The sequence below is a fragment of the Mobula hypostoma genome, chromosome 1, assembly GCF_963921235.1.
Source record: "Mobula hypostoma chromosome 1, sMobHyp1.1, whole genome shotgun sequence".
Lineage (NCBI taxonomy): Eukaryota > Metazoa > Chordata > Chondrichthyes > Myliobatiformes > Myliobatidae > Mobula > Mobula hypostoma.
Window position 1 is genome coordinate 30,813,486 of NC_086097.1, and position 17,057 is coordinate 30,830,542.

At 55.1% G+C, this 17,057-nt stretch overlaps 1 protein-coding gene across 2 annotated transcripts in view; it reads right to left on the minus strand.

Moving 5' to 3' along the window:
- Positions 1-17,057, minus strand: part of nudt14 (nudix (nucleoside diphosphate linked moiety X)-type motif 14) — a 161,916-nt gene that overhangs the window by 76,541 nt on the left and 68,318 nt on the right. The window lies entirely within an intron of this gene.

Consider the following 17,057-nt stretch of genomic DNA (forward strand, 5'->3'; position numbering starts at 1 on the left):
TGAGAGAGAGGGAAGAGGGGTGAGAGAGAGGAAGAGGGGTGAGAGAGAGGAAGAGGGGTGAGAGAGAGGAAGAGGGGTGAGAGAGAGGGAGGGGTGAGAGAGAGGAAGAGGGGTGAGAGAGAGGAAGAGGGGTGAGAGAGAGGAAGAGGGGTGAGAGAGAGGAGAGGGGGAGAGGGGTGAGAGAGAGGAAGAGGGGTGAGAGAGAGGGAGGGGTGGAGAGAGGGAGGGGTGAGAGAGGGGAGGGGGAGAGAGAGGAGAGGGGTGAGAGAGAGGGAGGGGTGAGAGAGAGGGAGGGGTGAGAGAGAAGAGGGGAGAGAGAGAGGAAGAGGGGGGAGAGAGGAGAGGGGTGAGAGAGAGGGAGGGGTGAGAGAGAGGAAGAGGGGTGAGAGAGGGAAGAGGGGTGAGAGAGAGGGGGGGGAGAGAGAGGAAGAGGGGGAGAGAGAGGAAGAGGGGTGAGAGAGAGGAGAGGGGTGAGAGAGAGGGAGAGGGTGAGAGAGAGGGAGGGGTGAGAGAGAGAGGTGAGAGAGAGGGAGGGTGAGAGAGAGGAAGAGGGGTGAGAGAGAGGGAAGGGGGAGAGAGAGAGGAAGGGTGAGAGAGAGAGGAAGGGGTGAGAGAGAGAGGAAGAGGGGTGAGAGAGAGGAGAGGGGTGAGAGAGAGAGGGGTGAGAGAGAGAGAGGAGGGGTGAGAGAGAGAGGAGGGGTGAGAGAGAGGAGGGGTGAGAGGGAGAGGAGGGGTGAGAGAGAGAGGAGGGGTGAGAGAGAGGAGGGGTGAGAGAGAGGAGGGGTGAGAGAGAGAGGAGGGGTGAGAGAGAGAGGAGGGGTGAGAGAGAGAGGAGGGGTGAGAGAGAGGAGGGGTGAGGGAGAGAGTGAGAGAGAGGGGTGGTGAGAGAGAGAGGAGGGGTGAGAGAGAGGGAGGGGTGAGAGAGAGGAAGAGGGGTGAGAGAGAGAGAGAGGGAGAGGGGGAGAGAGAGGAGAGGGGTGAGAGAGAGGAAGAGGGGAGAGAGAGAGGAGAGGGTGAGAGAGAGAGAGGGGGAGAGAGAGGGAGGGGTGAGAGAGAGGGAGGGGTGAGAGAGAGGAGAGGGGTGAGAGAGAGAGGAGGAGGGGTGAGAGAGAGGAAGAGGGGTGAGAGAGAGGAAGAGGGGTGAGAGAGAGAGGAGAGGGGTGAGAGAGAGAGGAAGAGGGGTGAGAGAGAGAGGAAGAGGGGTGAGAGAGAGGAAGAGGGGTGAGAGAGAGAGAGAGAGGGAGGGTGAGAGAGAGAGGAAGAGGGGTGAGAGAGAGAGAGGGTGAGAGAGAGAGAGGGTGAGAGAGAGAGAGGGGGAGAGAGAGAGGAGGGGTGAGAGAGAGGGAAGAGGGGTGAGAGAGAGAGGAGAGGGGGTGAGAGAGAGGGTGAGAGAGGAGAGAGAGAGGAGGGGTGAGAGAGAGAGAGGAGGTGAGAGGGAGAGGAGGGGTGAGAGAGAGAGAGGAGGGGTGAGAGAGAGAGGAGGGGTGAGAGAGAGAGGAGAGTGAGAGAGAGAGAGGAGGGGTGAGAGAGAGAGGAGGGGTGAGAGAGGGAGGGTGAGAGAGAGAGGAAGAGGGGTGAGAGAGAGGAAGAGGGGTGAGAGAGAGGAGAGGGGTGAGAGAGGAAGAGGGGTGAGAGAGAGGAAGAGGGGTGAGAGAGAGGAAGAGGGGGGGTGAGAGAGGGAGAGGAAGTGAGAGAGAGAGGAAGAGGGGTGAGAGAGAGGAAGAGGGGTGAGAGAGAGAGGAAGAGGGGTGAGAGAGACGAGAGGGGGTGAGAGAGAGAGAGGGGGTCAGAGAGAGAGGGTGAGAGAGAGAGAGGAGGGGTGAGAGAGAGGAGGGGTGAGAGAGAGGGAGGGAGGGAGGTGAGGCGGGGTGAGAGAGAGAGGGAGGGAGGTGAGGTGGGGTGAGAGAGAGGGAGGGAGGAGGAGAGTGGGGTGAGAGAGAGAGGGGTGAGAGGGAGAGGAGGGGTGAGAGAGAGAGGAGAGGTGAGAGAGAGAGAGGAAGGGTGAGAGAGAGGGGGAGGGGTGAGAGAGAGAGAGGAGAGAGAGTGAGAGAGAGAGGAGAGAGGGGGGAGAGGAGGAAGAGGGGTGAGAGAGAGGAAGAGGGGTGAGAGAGAGGAAGAGGGGTGAGAGAGAGGAAGAGGGGTGAGAGAGAGGAAGAGGGGTGAGAGAGAGAAGAGGGGTGAGAGAGAGGAAGAGGGGTGAGAGAGAGAGAGAGAGAGAGAGAGAGAGAGAGGGGTGAGAGAGAGGGAGGGGTGAGAGAGAGGAAGAGGGGTGAGAGAGAGGGAGGGGTGTGAGAGAGGAGAGGGGTGAGAGAGAGGAGGGGTGAGAGAGAGGAAGAGGGGTGAGAGAGAGGAAGAGGGGGAGAGAGAGAGGAAGAGGGGTGAGAGAGAGGGAAGGGGTGAGAGAGAGGAAGAGGGGTGAGAGAGAGGGAGGGGGAGAGAGAGGAGAGGGGGAGAGAGGAAGAGGGGTGAGAGAGAGGGAGAGGGGTGAGAGAGAGGAAGAGGGAGAGAGAGAGGAAGAGGGGAGAGAGAGAGGAAGAGGGGTGAGAGAGAGGGAGGGGTGAGAGAGAGGAGGGGTGAGAGAGAGAGGAGGAGTGAGAGAGAGAGAGAGAGGGATGAGGGGTGAGAGAGAGGAGGGGTGAGAGAGAGAGGAGAGAGGGGTGAGAGAGAGGAGAGGGGTGAGAGAGAGGGAGGGGTGAGAGAGAGGGAGGGTGAGAGAGAGGGTGAGAGAGGAGAAGAGGGGAGAGAGAGAGGAAGAGGGGAGAGAGAGAGGAAGAGGGGTGAGAGAGAGGAAGAGGGGTGAGAGAGAGGGAGGGGTGAAGAGAGGAAGAGGGGTGAGAGAGAGGAAGAGGGGTGAGAGAGGGGGAGGGGTGAGAGAGAGAAGAGGGAGAGAGAGGAGAGGGGTGAGAGAGAAGGGGGAGAGAGAGAGGAAGAGGGGTGAGAGAGAGGGAGGGGTGAGAGAGAGGAGAGGGGTGAGAGAGAGAGGAAGAGGGGTGAGAGAGAGGAAGAGGGGTGAGAGAGAGGAAGAGGGGTGAGAGAGAGGAAGGGGAGAGAGAGAGGAAGAGGGGTGAGAGAGAGGAAGAGGGGTGAGAGAGAGAGGGGTGAGAGAGAGGAGAGGGTGAGAGAGAGGAAGAGGGGTGAGAGAGAGGAAGAGGGGAGAGAGAGAGGAAGAGGGGAGAGAGAGAGGAAGAGGGTGAGAGAGAGGGAGAGAGAGAGAGAGGAAGAGGGTGAGAGAGAGGGAGGGTGAGAGAGAGAGGGAGGGGTGAGAGAGAGAGAGGAGAGGGTGAGAGAGAGGAAGAGGGGTGAGAGAGAGGGAGAGAGAGAGGAAGAGGGGTGAGAGGAGAGAGAGGAGAGGGGTGAGAGAGAGGGGGGAGAGAGAGAAGAGGGGTGAGAGAGAGGAAGAGGGGTGAGAGAGAGGGAGGGGTGAGAGAGAGAGAGGGTGAGAGAGAGGAGAGGGGTGAGAGAGAGGGAGAGGGGTGAGAGAGAGAGGGAGAGGGGTGAGAGAGAGGGAGGGGTGAGAGAGAGAGGAAGAGGGGTGAGAGAGAGGGAGAGGGGTGAGAGAGAGGAAGAGGGGTGAGAGAGAGGGAGAGGGGTGAGAGAGGGGAGGGTGAGAGAGGGGGAGGGGTAAGAGAGAGGGAGGAGGTGTGAGAGAGGGGAGGGGTGAGAGAGAGAGGAAGAGGGGTGAGAGAGAGGGAAGGGGTGAGAGAGAGGAAGAGGGGTGAGAGAGAGGAAGAGGGGTGAGAGAGAGGAAGAGGGGTGAGAGAGAGGAAGAGGGGTGAGAGAGAGAGGAAGAGGGGAGAGAGAGAGGAAGAGGGGTGAGAGAGAGAGGAAGAGGGGTGAGAGGAAGAGAGGGTGAGAGAGAGGAGAGAGAGAGAGAAGAAGAGGGGTGAGAGAGAGAGAAGAGGGGAGGGGAGAGAGAGGAAGAGGGGTGAGAGAGAGGGAGGGGTGAGAGAGAGGGAGAGGGTGAGAGAGAGAGGGGTGAGAGAGAGGGAGGGGAGAGAGAGAGGAAGGGGGGGAGAGAGAGGAGAGGAGAGAGGGAGGGTGAGAGAGAGGGAGGGGGAGAGAGAGGAAGAGGGGTGAGAGAGAGGAAGAGGGGTGAGAGAGAGGAAGAGGGGTGAGAGAGGGTGAGAGAGTGGAGAGGGGGGTGGAGAGAGGAAGAGGGGTGAGAGAGAGGAGAGGGGAGAGAGAGAGGGAGGGGTGAGAGAGAGGGAGGGGTGAGAGAGAGGGAGGGGTGAGAGAGAGGGAGGGGTGAGAGAGAGGAGAGGGGTGAGAGAGAGGAGAGGGGTGAGAGAGAGGAAGAGGGGTGAGAGAGAGGAAGAGGGGTGAGAGAGAGAGGAAGAGGGGTGAGAGAGAGGAAGAGGGGTGAGAGAGAGGGGTGAGAGAGAGAGGAAGAGGGGTGAGAGAGAGAGGAAGAGGGGTGAGAGAGAGAGAAAGAGGGGTGAGAGAGAGGAAGAGGGGTGAGAGAGAGGAAGAGGGGTGAGAGAGAGGAAGAGGGGTGAGAGAGAGGAAGAGGGGTGAGAGAGAGAGGAGGGGTGAGAGAGAGGAAGAGGGGTGAGAGAGGAGAGGGGGGAGAGAGGAAGAGGGGTGAGAGAGAGGAAGAGGGGTGAGAGAGAGGAAGAGGGGTGAGAGAGAGGAGGGGTGAGAGAGAGAGAGGGGTGAGAGAGAGAGGAGGGGTGAGAGAGAGAGGAGGGGTGAGAGAGAGGAGGGGTGAGAGAGAGAGGAGAGGGGTGAGAGAGAGGAAGAGGGGTGAGAGAGAGGAAGAGGGGTGAGAAGAGGGGTGAGAGAGAGGGAGGGGTGAGAGAGAGGAGAGGGTGAGAGAGAGGGAGAGAGAGAGAGGGGTGAGAGAGAGAGAGGGTGAGAGAGAGAGGAAGAGGGGTGAGAGAGAGAGGAAGAGGGGTGAGAGAGAGAGGAAGAGGGGTGAGAGAGAGGGAGGGGTGAGAGAGAGAGGAGGGGTGAGAGAGAGGAGGGGTGAGAGAGAGGAGGGGTGAGGGAGAGGAGGGGTGAGAGAGACTGGAGGGGTGAGGGAGAGAGGAAGAGGGGTGAGAGAGAGGAAGAGGGGTGAGAGAGAGGAAGAGGGGTGAGAGAGAGGAAGAGGGGTGAGAGAGAGGGAGGGGTGAGAGAGGGGAGGGGTGAGAGAGAGAGGAAGAGGTGAGAGAGAGAGGAAGAGGGGTGAGAGAGAGAGGAAGAGGGGAGAGAGAGGAAGAGAGGGGTGAGAGAGGAGGGGTGAGAGAGAGAGGAGGGGTGAGAGAGAGAGGAGGGGTGAGAGAGAGGAGGGGTGAGAGAGAGGAGGGGTGAGAGAGAGGAGGGGTGAGAGAGAGGGAGGGGTGAGAGAGAGGAGGGGTGAGAGAGAGAGGAGGGGTGAGAGAGAGGAGGGGTGAGAGAGAGAGGAGGGGTGAGAGAGAGAGAGGAGGGGTGAGAGAGAGGAGGGGTGAGAGAGAGAGAGGAGGGGTGAGAGTGAGAGGAGGGGTCAGAGTGAGAGGTGGGGTGAGAGAGAAGGGAAGGGTGACAGAGAGGGGAGGGGTGAGAGAGAGAGAGGAGGGGTGGAGAGAGGGAAGAGGGGTGAGAGAGAGGAAGAGGGGTGAGAGAGAGGAAGAGGGGTGAGAGAGAGGAAGAGGGGAGAGAGAGAGAGGAAGAGGGGTGAGAGAGAGGAAGAGGGGTGAGAGAGGAGGAAGAGGGGTGAGAGAGAGGAAGAGGGGTGAGAGAGAGAGGAAGAGGGGTGAGAGAGGGGAGGGGTGAGAGAGAGGGAGGGTTGAGAGAGAGGGAGGGGTGTGAGAGAGGGAAGGGTGAGAGAGAGAGGAGAGGGGTGAGAGAGGAAGAGGGGTGAGAGAGAGGAAGATGTGAGAGAGAGAGGAAGAGGGGAGAGAGAGGAAGAGGGGTGAGAGAGAGAAGAGGGGTGAGAGAGAGGAAGAGAGGGTGAGAGAGAGAGGAAGGGAGAGAGAGAGGAAGAGGGGTGAGAGAGAGAGGAAGAGGGGTGAGAGAGAGAGGAAGAGGGGTGAGAGAGAGAGAGGGGTGAGAGAGAGGGGGGTGAGAAGAGAGGGAGGGGTGAGAGAGAGGGAGGGGTGAGAGAGAGGGAAGGGTGAGAGAGAGAGGAAGAGGGGAGAGAGAGAGGAAGAGGGGGAGAGAGAGGAAGAGGGGGAGAGAGAGGAAGAGGGTGAGAGAGAGGGGAGAGAGGAAGAGGGGTGAGAGAGAGGAAGAGGGGTGAGAGAGAGAGGAAGAGGGGTGAGAGAGAGAGGAAGAGGGGTGAGAGAGAGAGGAAGAGGGTGAGAGGAGAGGAGAGGGAAGAGGGGTGAGAGAGAGGAAGAGGGGTGAGAGAGAGGAAGAGGGGTGAGAGAGAGGAAGAGGGGTGAGAGAGAGAGGAAGAGGGGTGAGAGAGAGAGAGGAAGAGAGAGAGAGGAAGAGGGGAGAGAGAGAGGGGTGAGAGAGGTGAGAGAGAGAGAGGGGTGAGAGAGAGGAAGAGGGGTGAGAGAGAGAGGAAGAGGGGTGAGAGAGAGGAAGAGGGGTGAGAGAGAGGGAGGGGTGAGAGAGACAGAGGGGTGAGAGAGAGGGGGGTGAGAGAAGAGGAAAGGGGTGAGAGAGAGGAAGAGGGGTGAGAGAGAGGAAGAGGGGTGAGAGAGAGGGAAGAGGGGGAGAGAGAGAGGAAGAGGGGTGAGAGAGAGGGAGGGGTGAGAGAGAGGAAGAGGGGTGAGAGAGAGAGGAAGAGGGGAGAGAGAGAGGAAGAGAGGGGAGAGAGAGAGGAAGAGGGGTGAGAGAGAGGAAGAGGGGTGAGAGAGAGAGAGGGGTGAGAGAGAGAGAGGGGTGAGAGAGAGAGAGAAAGGGGGAGAGAGAGGAGGGGTGAGAGAGAGGAAGAGGGGTGAGAGAGAGAGGAAGAGGGGTGAGAGAGAGAGGAAGAGGGGTGAGAGAGAGGAGGGGTGAGAGAGAGGGGAGGAGTGAGAGAGAGAGGAGGGGGAGAGAGAGAGGAGGGGTGAGAGAGAGAGGAGGGGTGAGAGAGAGGAGGGGTGAGAGAGAGGAGGGGTGAGAGAGAGGAAGAGGGGTGAGAGAGAGGAAGAGGGGTGAGTGAGAGAGGGAGAGGTGTGAGAGAGAGGAAGAGGGGTGAGAGAGAGGAAGAGGGGTGAGAGAGAGGAAGAGGGGTGAGAGAGAGGAAGAGGGGTGAGAGAGAGGAGAGGGGTGAGAGAGAGGAAGAGGGGTGAGAGAGAGGAGAGGGGTGAGAGAGAGGGAGGGGTGAGAGAGAGGGTGAGAGAGAGGGAGGGGTGAGAGAGAGAGGTGAGTGAGAGAGAGGAGGGGTGAGAGAGAGGAGGGGTGAGAGAGAGAGGAGGGGTGAGAGAGAGGGAGGGGTGAGAGAGGGGTGAGAGAGGGGGAGAGAGAGAGGGAGGGGTGTGAGAGAGGGAAGGGTGAGAGAGAGAGGAAGAGGGGAGAGAGAGAGGAAGAGGGGAGAGAGAGAGGAAGAGCGGTGAGAGAGAGAGAGAAAGAGGGGTGAGAGAGAGAGGAAGAGGGGAGAGAGAGAGGAAGAGAGGAGAGAGAGAGGAAGAGGGGTGAGAGAGAGGAAGAGGGGTGAGAGAGAGAGGAAGGGGGTGAGAGAGACGAAGAGGGGTGAGAGAGAGAGGAAGAGCAGTGAGAGAAGAAAGGGGTGAGAGAGAGGAAGAGGGGTGAGAGAGAGGAAGAGGGGGAGAGAGAGGAAGAGAGAGAGAGAGGGGTGGAGAGGGAGGGGTGAGAAAGAGGAAGAGGGGTGAGAGAGAGAGGAAGAGGGGAGAGAGAGAGAGGAAGAGTGGTGAGAGAGAGAGGAAGAGGGGTGAGAGAGACGAAGAGGGTGAGAGAGAGAGAGACGAAGAGGGGAGAGAGAGAGGGTGCAGTGAGAGAGAAGAAAAGGGGTGAGAGAGAGGAAGAGGGGTGAGAGAGAGAGGAAGAGGGGAGAGAGAGAGGAAGAGGGGTGAGAGAGGGTGAGGGGTGAGAGAAGGGGGAGGGTTGACAGAGAGGGAGGGGTGTGAGAGAGGGAAGGGTGAGAGAGAGAGGACGAGGGGAGAGAGAGAGGAAGAGGGGTGAGAGAGAGGGAGGGGTGAGAGAGAGGAAGAGGGGTGAGAGAGAGGGAGGGGAGAGAGAGAGGGAGGGGTGAGAGAGAGGGACGGGTGAGAGAGAGAGGAAGAGGGGTGAGAGAGAGGGAGAGGGGGTGAGAGGGGGAGGGGTGAGAGAGAGGGAGGGGTGAGAGAGAGGGAGGGGTGTGAGAGAGGGAAGGGTGAGAGAGAGAGGAAGAGGGGAGAGAGAGAGAGAGGAAGAGGGGAGAGAGAGAGGAAGAGGGGGAGAGAGAGAGGAAGAGCGGTGAGAGAGAGGGAGGGGTGAAAAAGAGGGTGAGAAAGAGGGGTGAGAAAGAGGAAGAGGGGTGAGAGAGAGAGGAAGAGGGGTGAGAGAGAGAGGAAGAGGGGTGAGAGAGAGAGGAAGAGGGGAGAGAGAGAGGAAGAGAGGTGAGAGAGAGAGGAAGTGGGGTGAGAGAGAGAGGAAGTGGGGTGAGAGAGAGAGGAAGAGGGGTGAGAGAGAGCGGAAGAGCAGTGAGAGAGAGAGGAAAAGGGGTGAGAGAGAGGAAGAGGGGTGAGAGAGAGAGGAAGAGGGGGGAGGAGGAGAGAGAGAGAGGAAGAGGGGTGAGAGAGAGAGGAAGAGGGGTGAGAGAGAGAGAGAGAGAGGGGTGAGAGAGAGAGGAAGAGGGGAGAGAGAGAGGAAGAGGGGTGAGAGAGAAGAAACGGGGTGAGAGAGAGGAAGAGGGGTGAGAGAGAGAGGAAGAGGGGTGAGAGAGAGGAAGAGGGGTGAGAGAGAGGAGAGGGGAGTGAGAGAGAGAGGAAGAGGGGTGAGAAAGAGGAAGAGGGGTGAGAGAGAGAGAGGAAGAGGGGTGAGAGAGAGGGAGGGGTGAGAGAGAGAGGAAGAGCAGTGAGAGAGAGAAAAGGGGTGAGAGAGAGGAAGAGGGGTGAGAGAGAGGAAGAGGGGTGAGAGAGAGGAAGAGGGGGAGAGAGAGAGGAAGGGTGAAAGAGGGGAGGGGTGAGAGAGAGGAGAGGGGTGAGAGAGAGAGGAAGGGTGAGAGAGAGGAAGAGGGGTGAGAGAGAGAGGAGAGAGGGTGAGAGAGAGAAGAGGGGTGAGAGAGAGGAAGAGGGGTGAGAGAGAGAGGAGAGGGGTGAGAGAGGGGGAGTGAGAAAGAGGGGTGAGAGAGAGGAAGAGGGGTGAGAGAGAGAGGAAGGGTGGAGAGAGAGAGGGAGGGGTGAGAGAGAGAGGAGAGGGGTGAGAGAGAGGAAGAGGTGTGAGAGAGGGAAGGGGTGAGAGAGAGAGGAAGGGGAGAGAGAGAGGAGAGGGGTGAGAGAGAGGAAGAGGGGTGAGAGAGAGAGGAAGGGGTGAGAGAGAGAGGAGGGGGTGAGAGAGAGGGAAGGGTGAGAGAGAGAGGAAGAGGGGTGAGAGAGAGGAAGAGGGGTGAGAGAGAGGGAGGGGTGAGAGAGAGGGAGGGGTGAGAGAGAGGGACGGGTGAGAGAGAGAGGAAGAGAGGTGACAGAGAGGGAGAGGGGTGAGAGAGAGGGAGAGGGGTGAGAGAGGGAGGGGTGAGAGAGGAAGAGGGGTGAGAGAGAGGGAGGGGGTGAGAGAGAGGGAGGGGTGTGAGAGAGGGAAGGGGAGAGAGAGAGAGAGGAAGAGGGGAGAGAGAGAGGAAGAGGGGGAGAGAGAGAGGAAGAGGGGGAGAGAGAGAGGAGAGGGGAGAGAGAGAGGAAGAGGGGTGAGAGAGAGGAAGAGGGGTGAGAAAGAGGAAGAGGGGTGAGAGAGAGAGGAAGAGGGGTGAGAAAGAGGAAGAGGGGTGAGAGAGAGAGGAAGAGGGGGAGAGAGAGGAAGAGGGGTGAGAGAGGAGGGGTGAGAGAGAGGAAGAGGGGTGAGAGAGAGAGGAAGAGGGGGGAGAGAGAGAGGAAGAGGTGAGAGAGAGAGGAAGAGGGGTGAGAGAGAGAGAGGAAGAGGGGTGAGAGAGAGAGAGGAAGGGGTGAGAGAGACGAAGAGGGGTGAGAGAGAGAGGAAGAGGGGTGAGAGAGAGAGGAAGAGGGGTGAGAGAGAGGAAGAGGGGAGAGAGAGAGGAAGAGGGGTGAGAGAGAGAGGAAGAGGGGAGAGAGAGAGAGGAAGAGTGGTGAGAGGGAGAGGAAGAGGGGTGAGAGAGACGAAGAGGGGTGAGAGAGACAAAGAGGGGTGAGAGAGAGAGGGTGCAGTGAGAGAGAAGAAAAGGGGTGAGAGAGAGGAAGAGGGGTGAGAGAGAGAGGAAGAGGGGTGAGAGAGAGAGGAAGAGGGGTGAGAGAGGGGGAGGGGTGAGAAAGGGGGAGGGTTGACAGAGAGGGAGGGGTGTGAGAGAGGGGTGAGAGAGAGAGGACGAGGGGTGAGAGAGGAAAAGGAGTGAGAGAGAGGAAGAGGTGAGAGAGAGAGGAAGAGGGGAGAGAGAGAGGAAGAGGGGTGAGAGAGAGGAAGAGGGGTGAGAGAGAGGGAGGGGTGAGAGAGAGGAAGAGGGGTGAGAGAGAGGGAGGGGAGAGAGAGAGGGAGGGGTGAGAGAGAGGGAGCGGAGAGAGAGAGGGAGGGGTGAGAGAGAGGGAGGGGTGAGAGAGAGGAAGAGGGGTGAGAGAGAGGGAGGGGTGAGAGAGGAGAGGGGTGAGAGAGAGGGAGGGGTGAGAGAGGGGCTGAGAGAGGGGGAGGGGTGAGAGAGAGGGAGGGGTGTGAGAGAGGGAAGGGTGAGAGAGAGAGGAAGAGGGGAGAGAGAGAGGAAGAGGGGAGAGAGAGAGGAAGAGGGGAGAGAGAGAGGAAGAGGGGGGAGAGAGAGAGGAAGAGGGGTGAGAGAGAGGGAGGGGTGAAAAAGAGGGTGAGAAAGAGGAAGAGGGGTGAGAAAGAGGAAGAGGGGTGAGAGAGAGAGGAAGAGGGGTGAGAGAGAGAGGAAGAGGGGTGAGAGAGAGAGGAAGAGGGGAGAGAGAGAGGAAGAGGGGTGAGAGAGAGAGGAAGAGGGGTGAGAGAGAGAGGAAGAGGGGTGAGAGAGAGTGGAAGAGCAGTGAGAGAGAAGAAAAGGGGTGAGAGAGAGGAAGAGGGGAGAGAGAGAGGAATAGGGGAGAGAGAGAGGAAGAGGGGAGAGAGAGAGGAAGAGGGGTGAGAGGGAGGTGTGAGAGAGGAAGAGGGCTGAGAGAGGGTGAGAGAGTGGAAGAGGGGTGAGAGAGAGGAAGAGGGGTGAGAGAGAGGGAGGGGAGAGGGAGAGGAAGCGGTGAGAGAGAGGGAGGGGTGAGAGAGCGGGAGGGTTGAGAGAGAGGAAGAGGGGTGAGAGAGAGAGGAAGAGGGTTGAGAGAGAGGAAGAGGGGTGAGAGAGAGGGAGGGGTGAGAGAGAGGGAGGGGTGAGAGAGAGAGGGGTGAGAAAGAGGAAGAGGGGTGAGAGAGAGAGGAAGAGGGGTTTGAGAGAGAGGAAGAGGGGTGAGAGAGAGAGGAAGAGGGGTGAGAGAGACGAAGAGGGGTGAGAGAGACGAAGAGGGGTGAGAGAGAGGGAGGGGTGAGAGAGAGGAAGAGGGGTGAGAGAGAGGAAGAGGGGTGAGAGAGAGGGAGGGGTGTGAGAGAGGGAGGGTGTGAGAGAGGGAGGGGTGAGAGAGAGGGGTGAGAGAGAGAGGAAGAGGGGTGAGAGAGAGGGGTGAGAGAGAGAGGAAGAGGGGTGAGAGAGAGGAAGAGGGGTGAGAGAGAGGGAGGGGTGATAGAGTAGAAGAGGGGTGATAGAGAGAGGAAGAGGGGAGAGAGAGAGGAAGAGGGGTGAGAAAGAGGAAGAGGGGTGAGAGAGAGGGGGTGAGAAAGAGGAAGAGGGGTGAGAGGGGTGTGAGAGAGAGAGGAAGAGGGGTGAGAGAGAGGGAGGGGTGAGAGAGGAAGAGGGGTGAGAGAGGGGGAGGGGTGAGAGGGGGAGGGGTGTGAGAGAGGGAGGAAGAGGGGAGAGAGAGAGGAAGAGGGGAGAGAGAGAGGAAGGGAGGAGAGAGAGAGGAAGGGGGAGAAAGAGGAAGAGGGGTGATAGAGAGAGGAAGAGGGGAGAGAGAGAGGGGTGAGAAAGAGGAAGAGGGGTGAGAAAGAGGTAGAGGGGTGAGAGAGAGGGAGGGGTGTGAGAGACAGAGAGGGAGGGGTGAGAGAGAGGAAGAGGGGTGCGAGGAGAGGAAGGGGGAGAGAGAGAGGAAGAGGGGTGAGAGAGAGGAAGAGGGGTGAGAGAGAGGAAGAGGGGTGAGAGAGAGAGAGGAAGAGGGGTGAGAGAGAGGGAGGGGTGAGAGAGAGGAAGAGGGGTGAGAGAGAGAGGAAGGGGAGTGCAAGGAGAGGAAGGGGGAGAGAGAGAGCTAGACAGTGGAACAGTGGGCAAGGGATGAATAGAGGGAGAGACAGAAAGGGAAAGAGAAAAGGAGTGAATGGAAAGGGGGGCAGAGAGGGGAGAGAGAGGGGGACAGGAGGGGGAGAGAAAGAGAGAGAAACACATGGATGTGAGACAGGGAGAGGAATCGCGTGGGAGCAGGAGAGGTTAAAGTGGTAAAGAAGGTGAGCATTGAGAATGAGGATAAGGAAGTCGCGTTGCAGCTACATAAAACTTTGATTTGGCTGCACTGTGTGCCCCATTACAGTAAGGATGTGGAAGCTTTGGAGTGGGTGAAGAAAAAGTTGACAAGGATACTGTCTGGATTATAGGGTATGAGTTAGTAGAAGTAGGACAAACTTGGACTATTTTTACTTGGCTGAGGGGAGATCTCATAGATGTCTATGAAATTATGAGAGGTATAGATGGGCTAGATTGACTTTCTTTCCCAGATAGGGTAAATGCACTGTAACGGAAGGAATTTAATCAAACCACAGTGCGTGACATTGGCTAGTAAGTTCCCTGCGTGTAATCCGATCCATGCAATGTTTTCTTTCGGAAGGAAGCAGCGGCCGTTATGTCTGAGTGGCCCTGCTCTGATCATTGACAGCTCAGCCAGTGTCCACGGCATGTTGCAACCTGAACGTTCCACTGACTGCACAAACGACATACTGAGGGGAAAGTACTTGAAACTACTTCAAGGGAAAGGGCGGGAGACTGGGAAAGAGCGCCTGCCCCAGCTGCCAAGAAGCAACCTAGCAATGTAAGAACTTAAGATAATAGGAGCAGGAATAGGATAGGGCAGCACTGTACTTAGTAGCTAGCAAAACTCTTTCCAGCATCAGCACTCAGAATTCAGTTCCCACCGTCGTCTGTAAGGAGTTTGTATGATCTCCCTGCAAACACAAGAGACTCACAAAATGCTAGAAATCCAGAGCAACACACACAAAATGTTGAAGGAACTCAGCAAGTCAGGCAGCACCTATAAAGAGGAATAAATAGCCGACATTTTGGGATGAGACCATACATCCTTGTTCTCCCTGTGATTCTAGGGTTTCCTCCAGGTACACTAGTTTCCTCCCACATTCCAGTAACAAATAGGTTGAGTTTAGTAAGAGGCAGACACCAATGTTGTCAACAGACGTGTGGCAACACTTGCTAAGACTGTGTTGGTTGTTGACACTAATGGCACTTTTCACTGTATGTTTTGATATACATGTGACAAATAAAGCTAATCTTACTTCACAAAATCTCAGCCCCTCAAGTCTGACCCACCACTCAAGTATAATTGTGGCTGAACTCCAAGCATTCACAACTTTCTGCAAGAAGTAGTTTTAAATAACCAACCCATATTGTAATGGCAATCTCCTCCTTTGAGACTTTCCCTCTGCTGGAAATATCTCAGCATTTACCCCATTATGATCCCTTAAGATCACTCCTCAATATTCTAAACTTCAAAGAATATACATAGGTCCAATTCCTTTAGTGAACTCCTGTTGGGACAACCCTGTCATCCTGGAATTAGCCTAGTGAGTCAGTATGTAAATAAGGGGGTAAAAACTGTGTATTACAAAGACTATCTGACAAAGGCAGGCTCAAAGCATTGTTATCAGTCACAAGATAATTGCATTGTTACAATGTAGAGATGCTTTCTACCTACATTCTCTTACCCCCGAGACAGACCATACGACAAAGGAGCAGAATTAGGCCATCCGGCCCATCAAGTCTGTTCCGCCATTCTATCATGGCTGATTTATTTTCCCTCACAGCACCATTCTTCTGAGTAATCGTCATAATGTTCAATGCCTTTATGAATCAAGTACCTATCAACCACCGCGTTAAATGTATCCAGTGACTTGCCCTCAACAGCAATGAATTCCAAAGACTCAGCACCCTCTGGCTAAAAAATTCCTCCTCATCTCTGTTCTAAAGGAACACTCTTCTATTCTGAGGCTGTGCCCTCTGGTTCTAGACTCTTCCACCTTACGTAGACTGTAAAGATCAGGTGAAAGTTCAAGTTCAAGTTTCGTTTATTGTTATTGAACCGTACACATGTATACCGCCAAATGAGACAAAATTTCTCTGGACAAGTGCACAACACAGTAGCTATAGCTCACACACATATTACCACTGGTAAATTAATAATTAATAAGTTGCATTTACAAGTTAAAAAGTAAACCATATAATGTTAGTGGCGTTACATGCATGATGATACATGGGTGGTGGCAGGGTGTTCAGTAGTCTCACAGCCTGGGAGAAGAAGCTGTTTCCCATCCTAACAGTTCCTATCCTAATGCAATACCTCCTGCCTAATGGTAGGGGGTCAAAGAGATTGTTAGACCGATGGGATGATAATAGAGAGACGCCAATGATCCTCTCAGCAGTTCTTGCAATCTTTTGTAGGGATTTACGGTCAAATGGCTTACAATTCCCATACCAGATGGCGATGCAGCTGGTCAGGGCACTCTTGATGGTGCTCCTGTAAAAATTGGTTACAATGGGGGGGGGGGGGCGGGGAGAAGCTACTACTCCTGCATCCACTCAGGCCTAGGGGGCTGGCGTCAGGCACGATGACGGACTCTCCACTTCTCCCTCTCCCTCATCAGTGTGTTCAGTTCATCTACATTAGCTGCGCCGCTGTCTTCTAGGAGCGTGTTGACCATAGTCTTGGGAGGGCACCCAGGGTTCATCCTCCCGTGCTTGGGCTCCCATATGATGACTAGGCTGGCAGGTAGCTCGGGGTGGCGTAGACAGTGCCCTGCTTCTTGCAGTCTTCTCTCCTCGGGGAAGCTTCACTCAAAAAGTTCAAAAGTTCAAAGTAAAGTTATTACCATGACACCACGTACAACCCTGAGATTTATTTTCTTGCAGACATACTCAATGAATTGAATTGACTTTATTAATTACATCCTTCATGTACATGAAGAGTGAAAGTCTTTACGTTACATCTCCATCTAAATGTGCAATGTGCAATTATAGTAATTTATAATAAATATTATGTATTATGTACAACCGGATAGTCAATATAACACAGAAATACAGTTGTGTCAGCATGAGTTAATCAGTCTGATGGCCTGGTGGAAGAAGCTGTCCCGGAGCCTGTTAGTCCAGGCTATTATGTTGCAGTACCGTTTCCCGGTTGGTCGCAGCTGGAACAGTTTGTGGTTGGGGTGACTCGGGTCTCCACTGATCCTTCAGGCCCTTTTTACATACCTGTCTTTGTAAATGTCCTGAATAGTGGGGAGTTCACATCTGTGGATGTGCTGGTCTGTCGGCACCACTCTCAGCACAGTCCTGCGATTGAGGGAAGTACAGTTCCCATACCAGGCAGTGATGCAGCCAGTCAGGATGCTCTCAATCGTGCCTCTATAGAAAGTTCTTAGAATTTGGAAGGCCATACCAAACTTCTTCAACCGTCTGAGATGAAAGAGGCGCTGTTGTCCTTTTTTCACCTCACAGACGGTATGTACAGACCACAGTGATGTTTATGCTGAGGAACTTAAAATTGTTCACCCTTTCAACCACAGATCCATTGATGTCTATAGGAGTTAGCTTGTCTCCAATACTCCTATAGTCCACAACCAGCTCCTTTGTTTTTGCGACATTGAGGGAGAGGTTGTTTTCTTGACACCACTGTGTCAGGGTGATGACTTCCTCTCTGTAGGCTGCCCCATTATGATTTGAGATTAGGCCAATCAGTGTAGTGTCGTCAGCAAATTTAATTAGCAGATTGGAGAATAATAATTCATAACAGAATAATAACCATACTAGATTCAATGAAATAACGCACCAACATGGGTGTTCAACAAGTGTGCAAAAGACAACAAATGGTGCAAATACAAAAATAAATAAATAATAATACATAAACAATAAATATTGAGAGCATGAGATGAAGAGTCCTTGAAAGTGAGCCCATCAGTTGTGGGACCATTTCAATGATGGGACAAGTTAAGTTTTGTGAAGGTATCCCCTTTGGTTCAAGACCTTGATAGTTGAGGGATAAAAGCTGCTCCTAAACCTGGTGGTGTGGGTCCTGAGGCTCCTGTATCTTCTTTCTGATGGCAGCAGTGAGAAGAGAGCATGTCCTGGCTGTTGGAGATCCCTGATGATGGATGCTGCTTTTCTGCAACAAAGCTCCATGCAGATGTGCTCAATGGTTGGGAGGGCTTTACCCTTAATGGATGAGACCATACCACCACTTTTTGTAGGATTTTCTGTTTAAAGGCTTTGGTGCTTCCATATCAGACTGTGTTGTAACCAGTCAATACACTCTCCACTACACATCTACAGAGGTTTGTCAAAGTTTTAGATGTCATCCTGAATCTTCACAAACTCCTAAGGAAATAGAGGTGTGTGCCATACTTTCTTTACAATTACACTTATGTGCTGGGCCCAGAAAAGAACCTTGGAAGTAATAATTTGAGATATCCAAAGTTGCTGACCCTCTCCACCTCTGATCCTCTGATGACGACTGGCTCATGGACCTCTGGTTTCCTCCTCCGAAGTCAACAATCAGCTCCCTGCTGACTAAATACTGATATTGAGCAACAGGTTGTTGTTATGGCACCACTCAGGCAGATTTTTAATCTTCCTCCTATAGGCTGATTTGTTACCACCTTTGGGTTCAGCCTATGACAGTGGTGTCATCAGCAAACCTGCATATGGCATTGGAGCTGTGCTTAGCCACACATTCATAAGTGTAAAGTGAGGAGAGCAG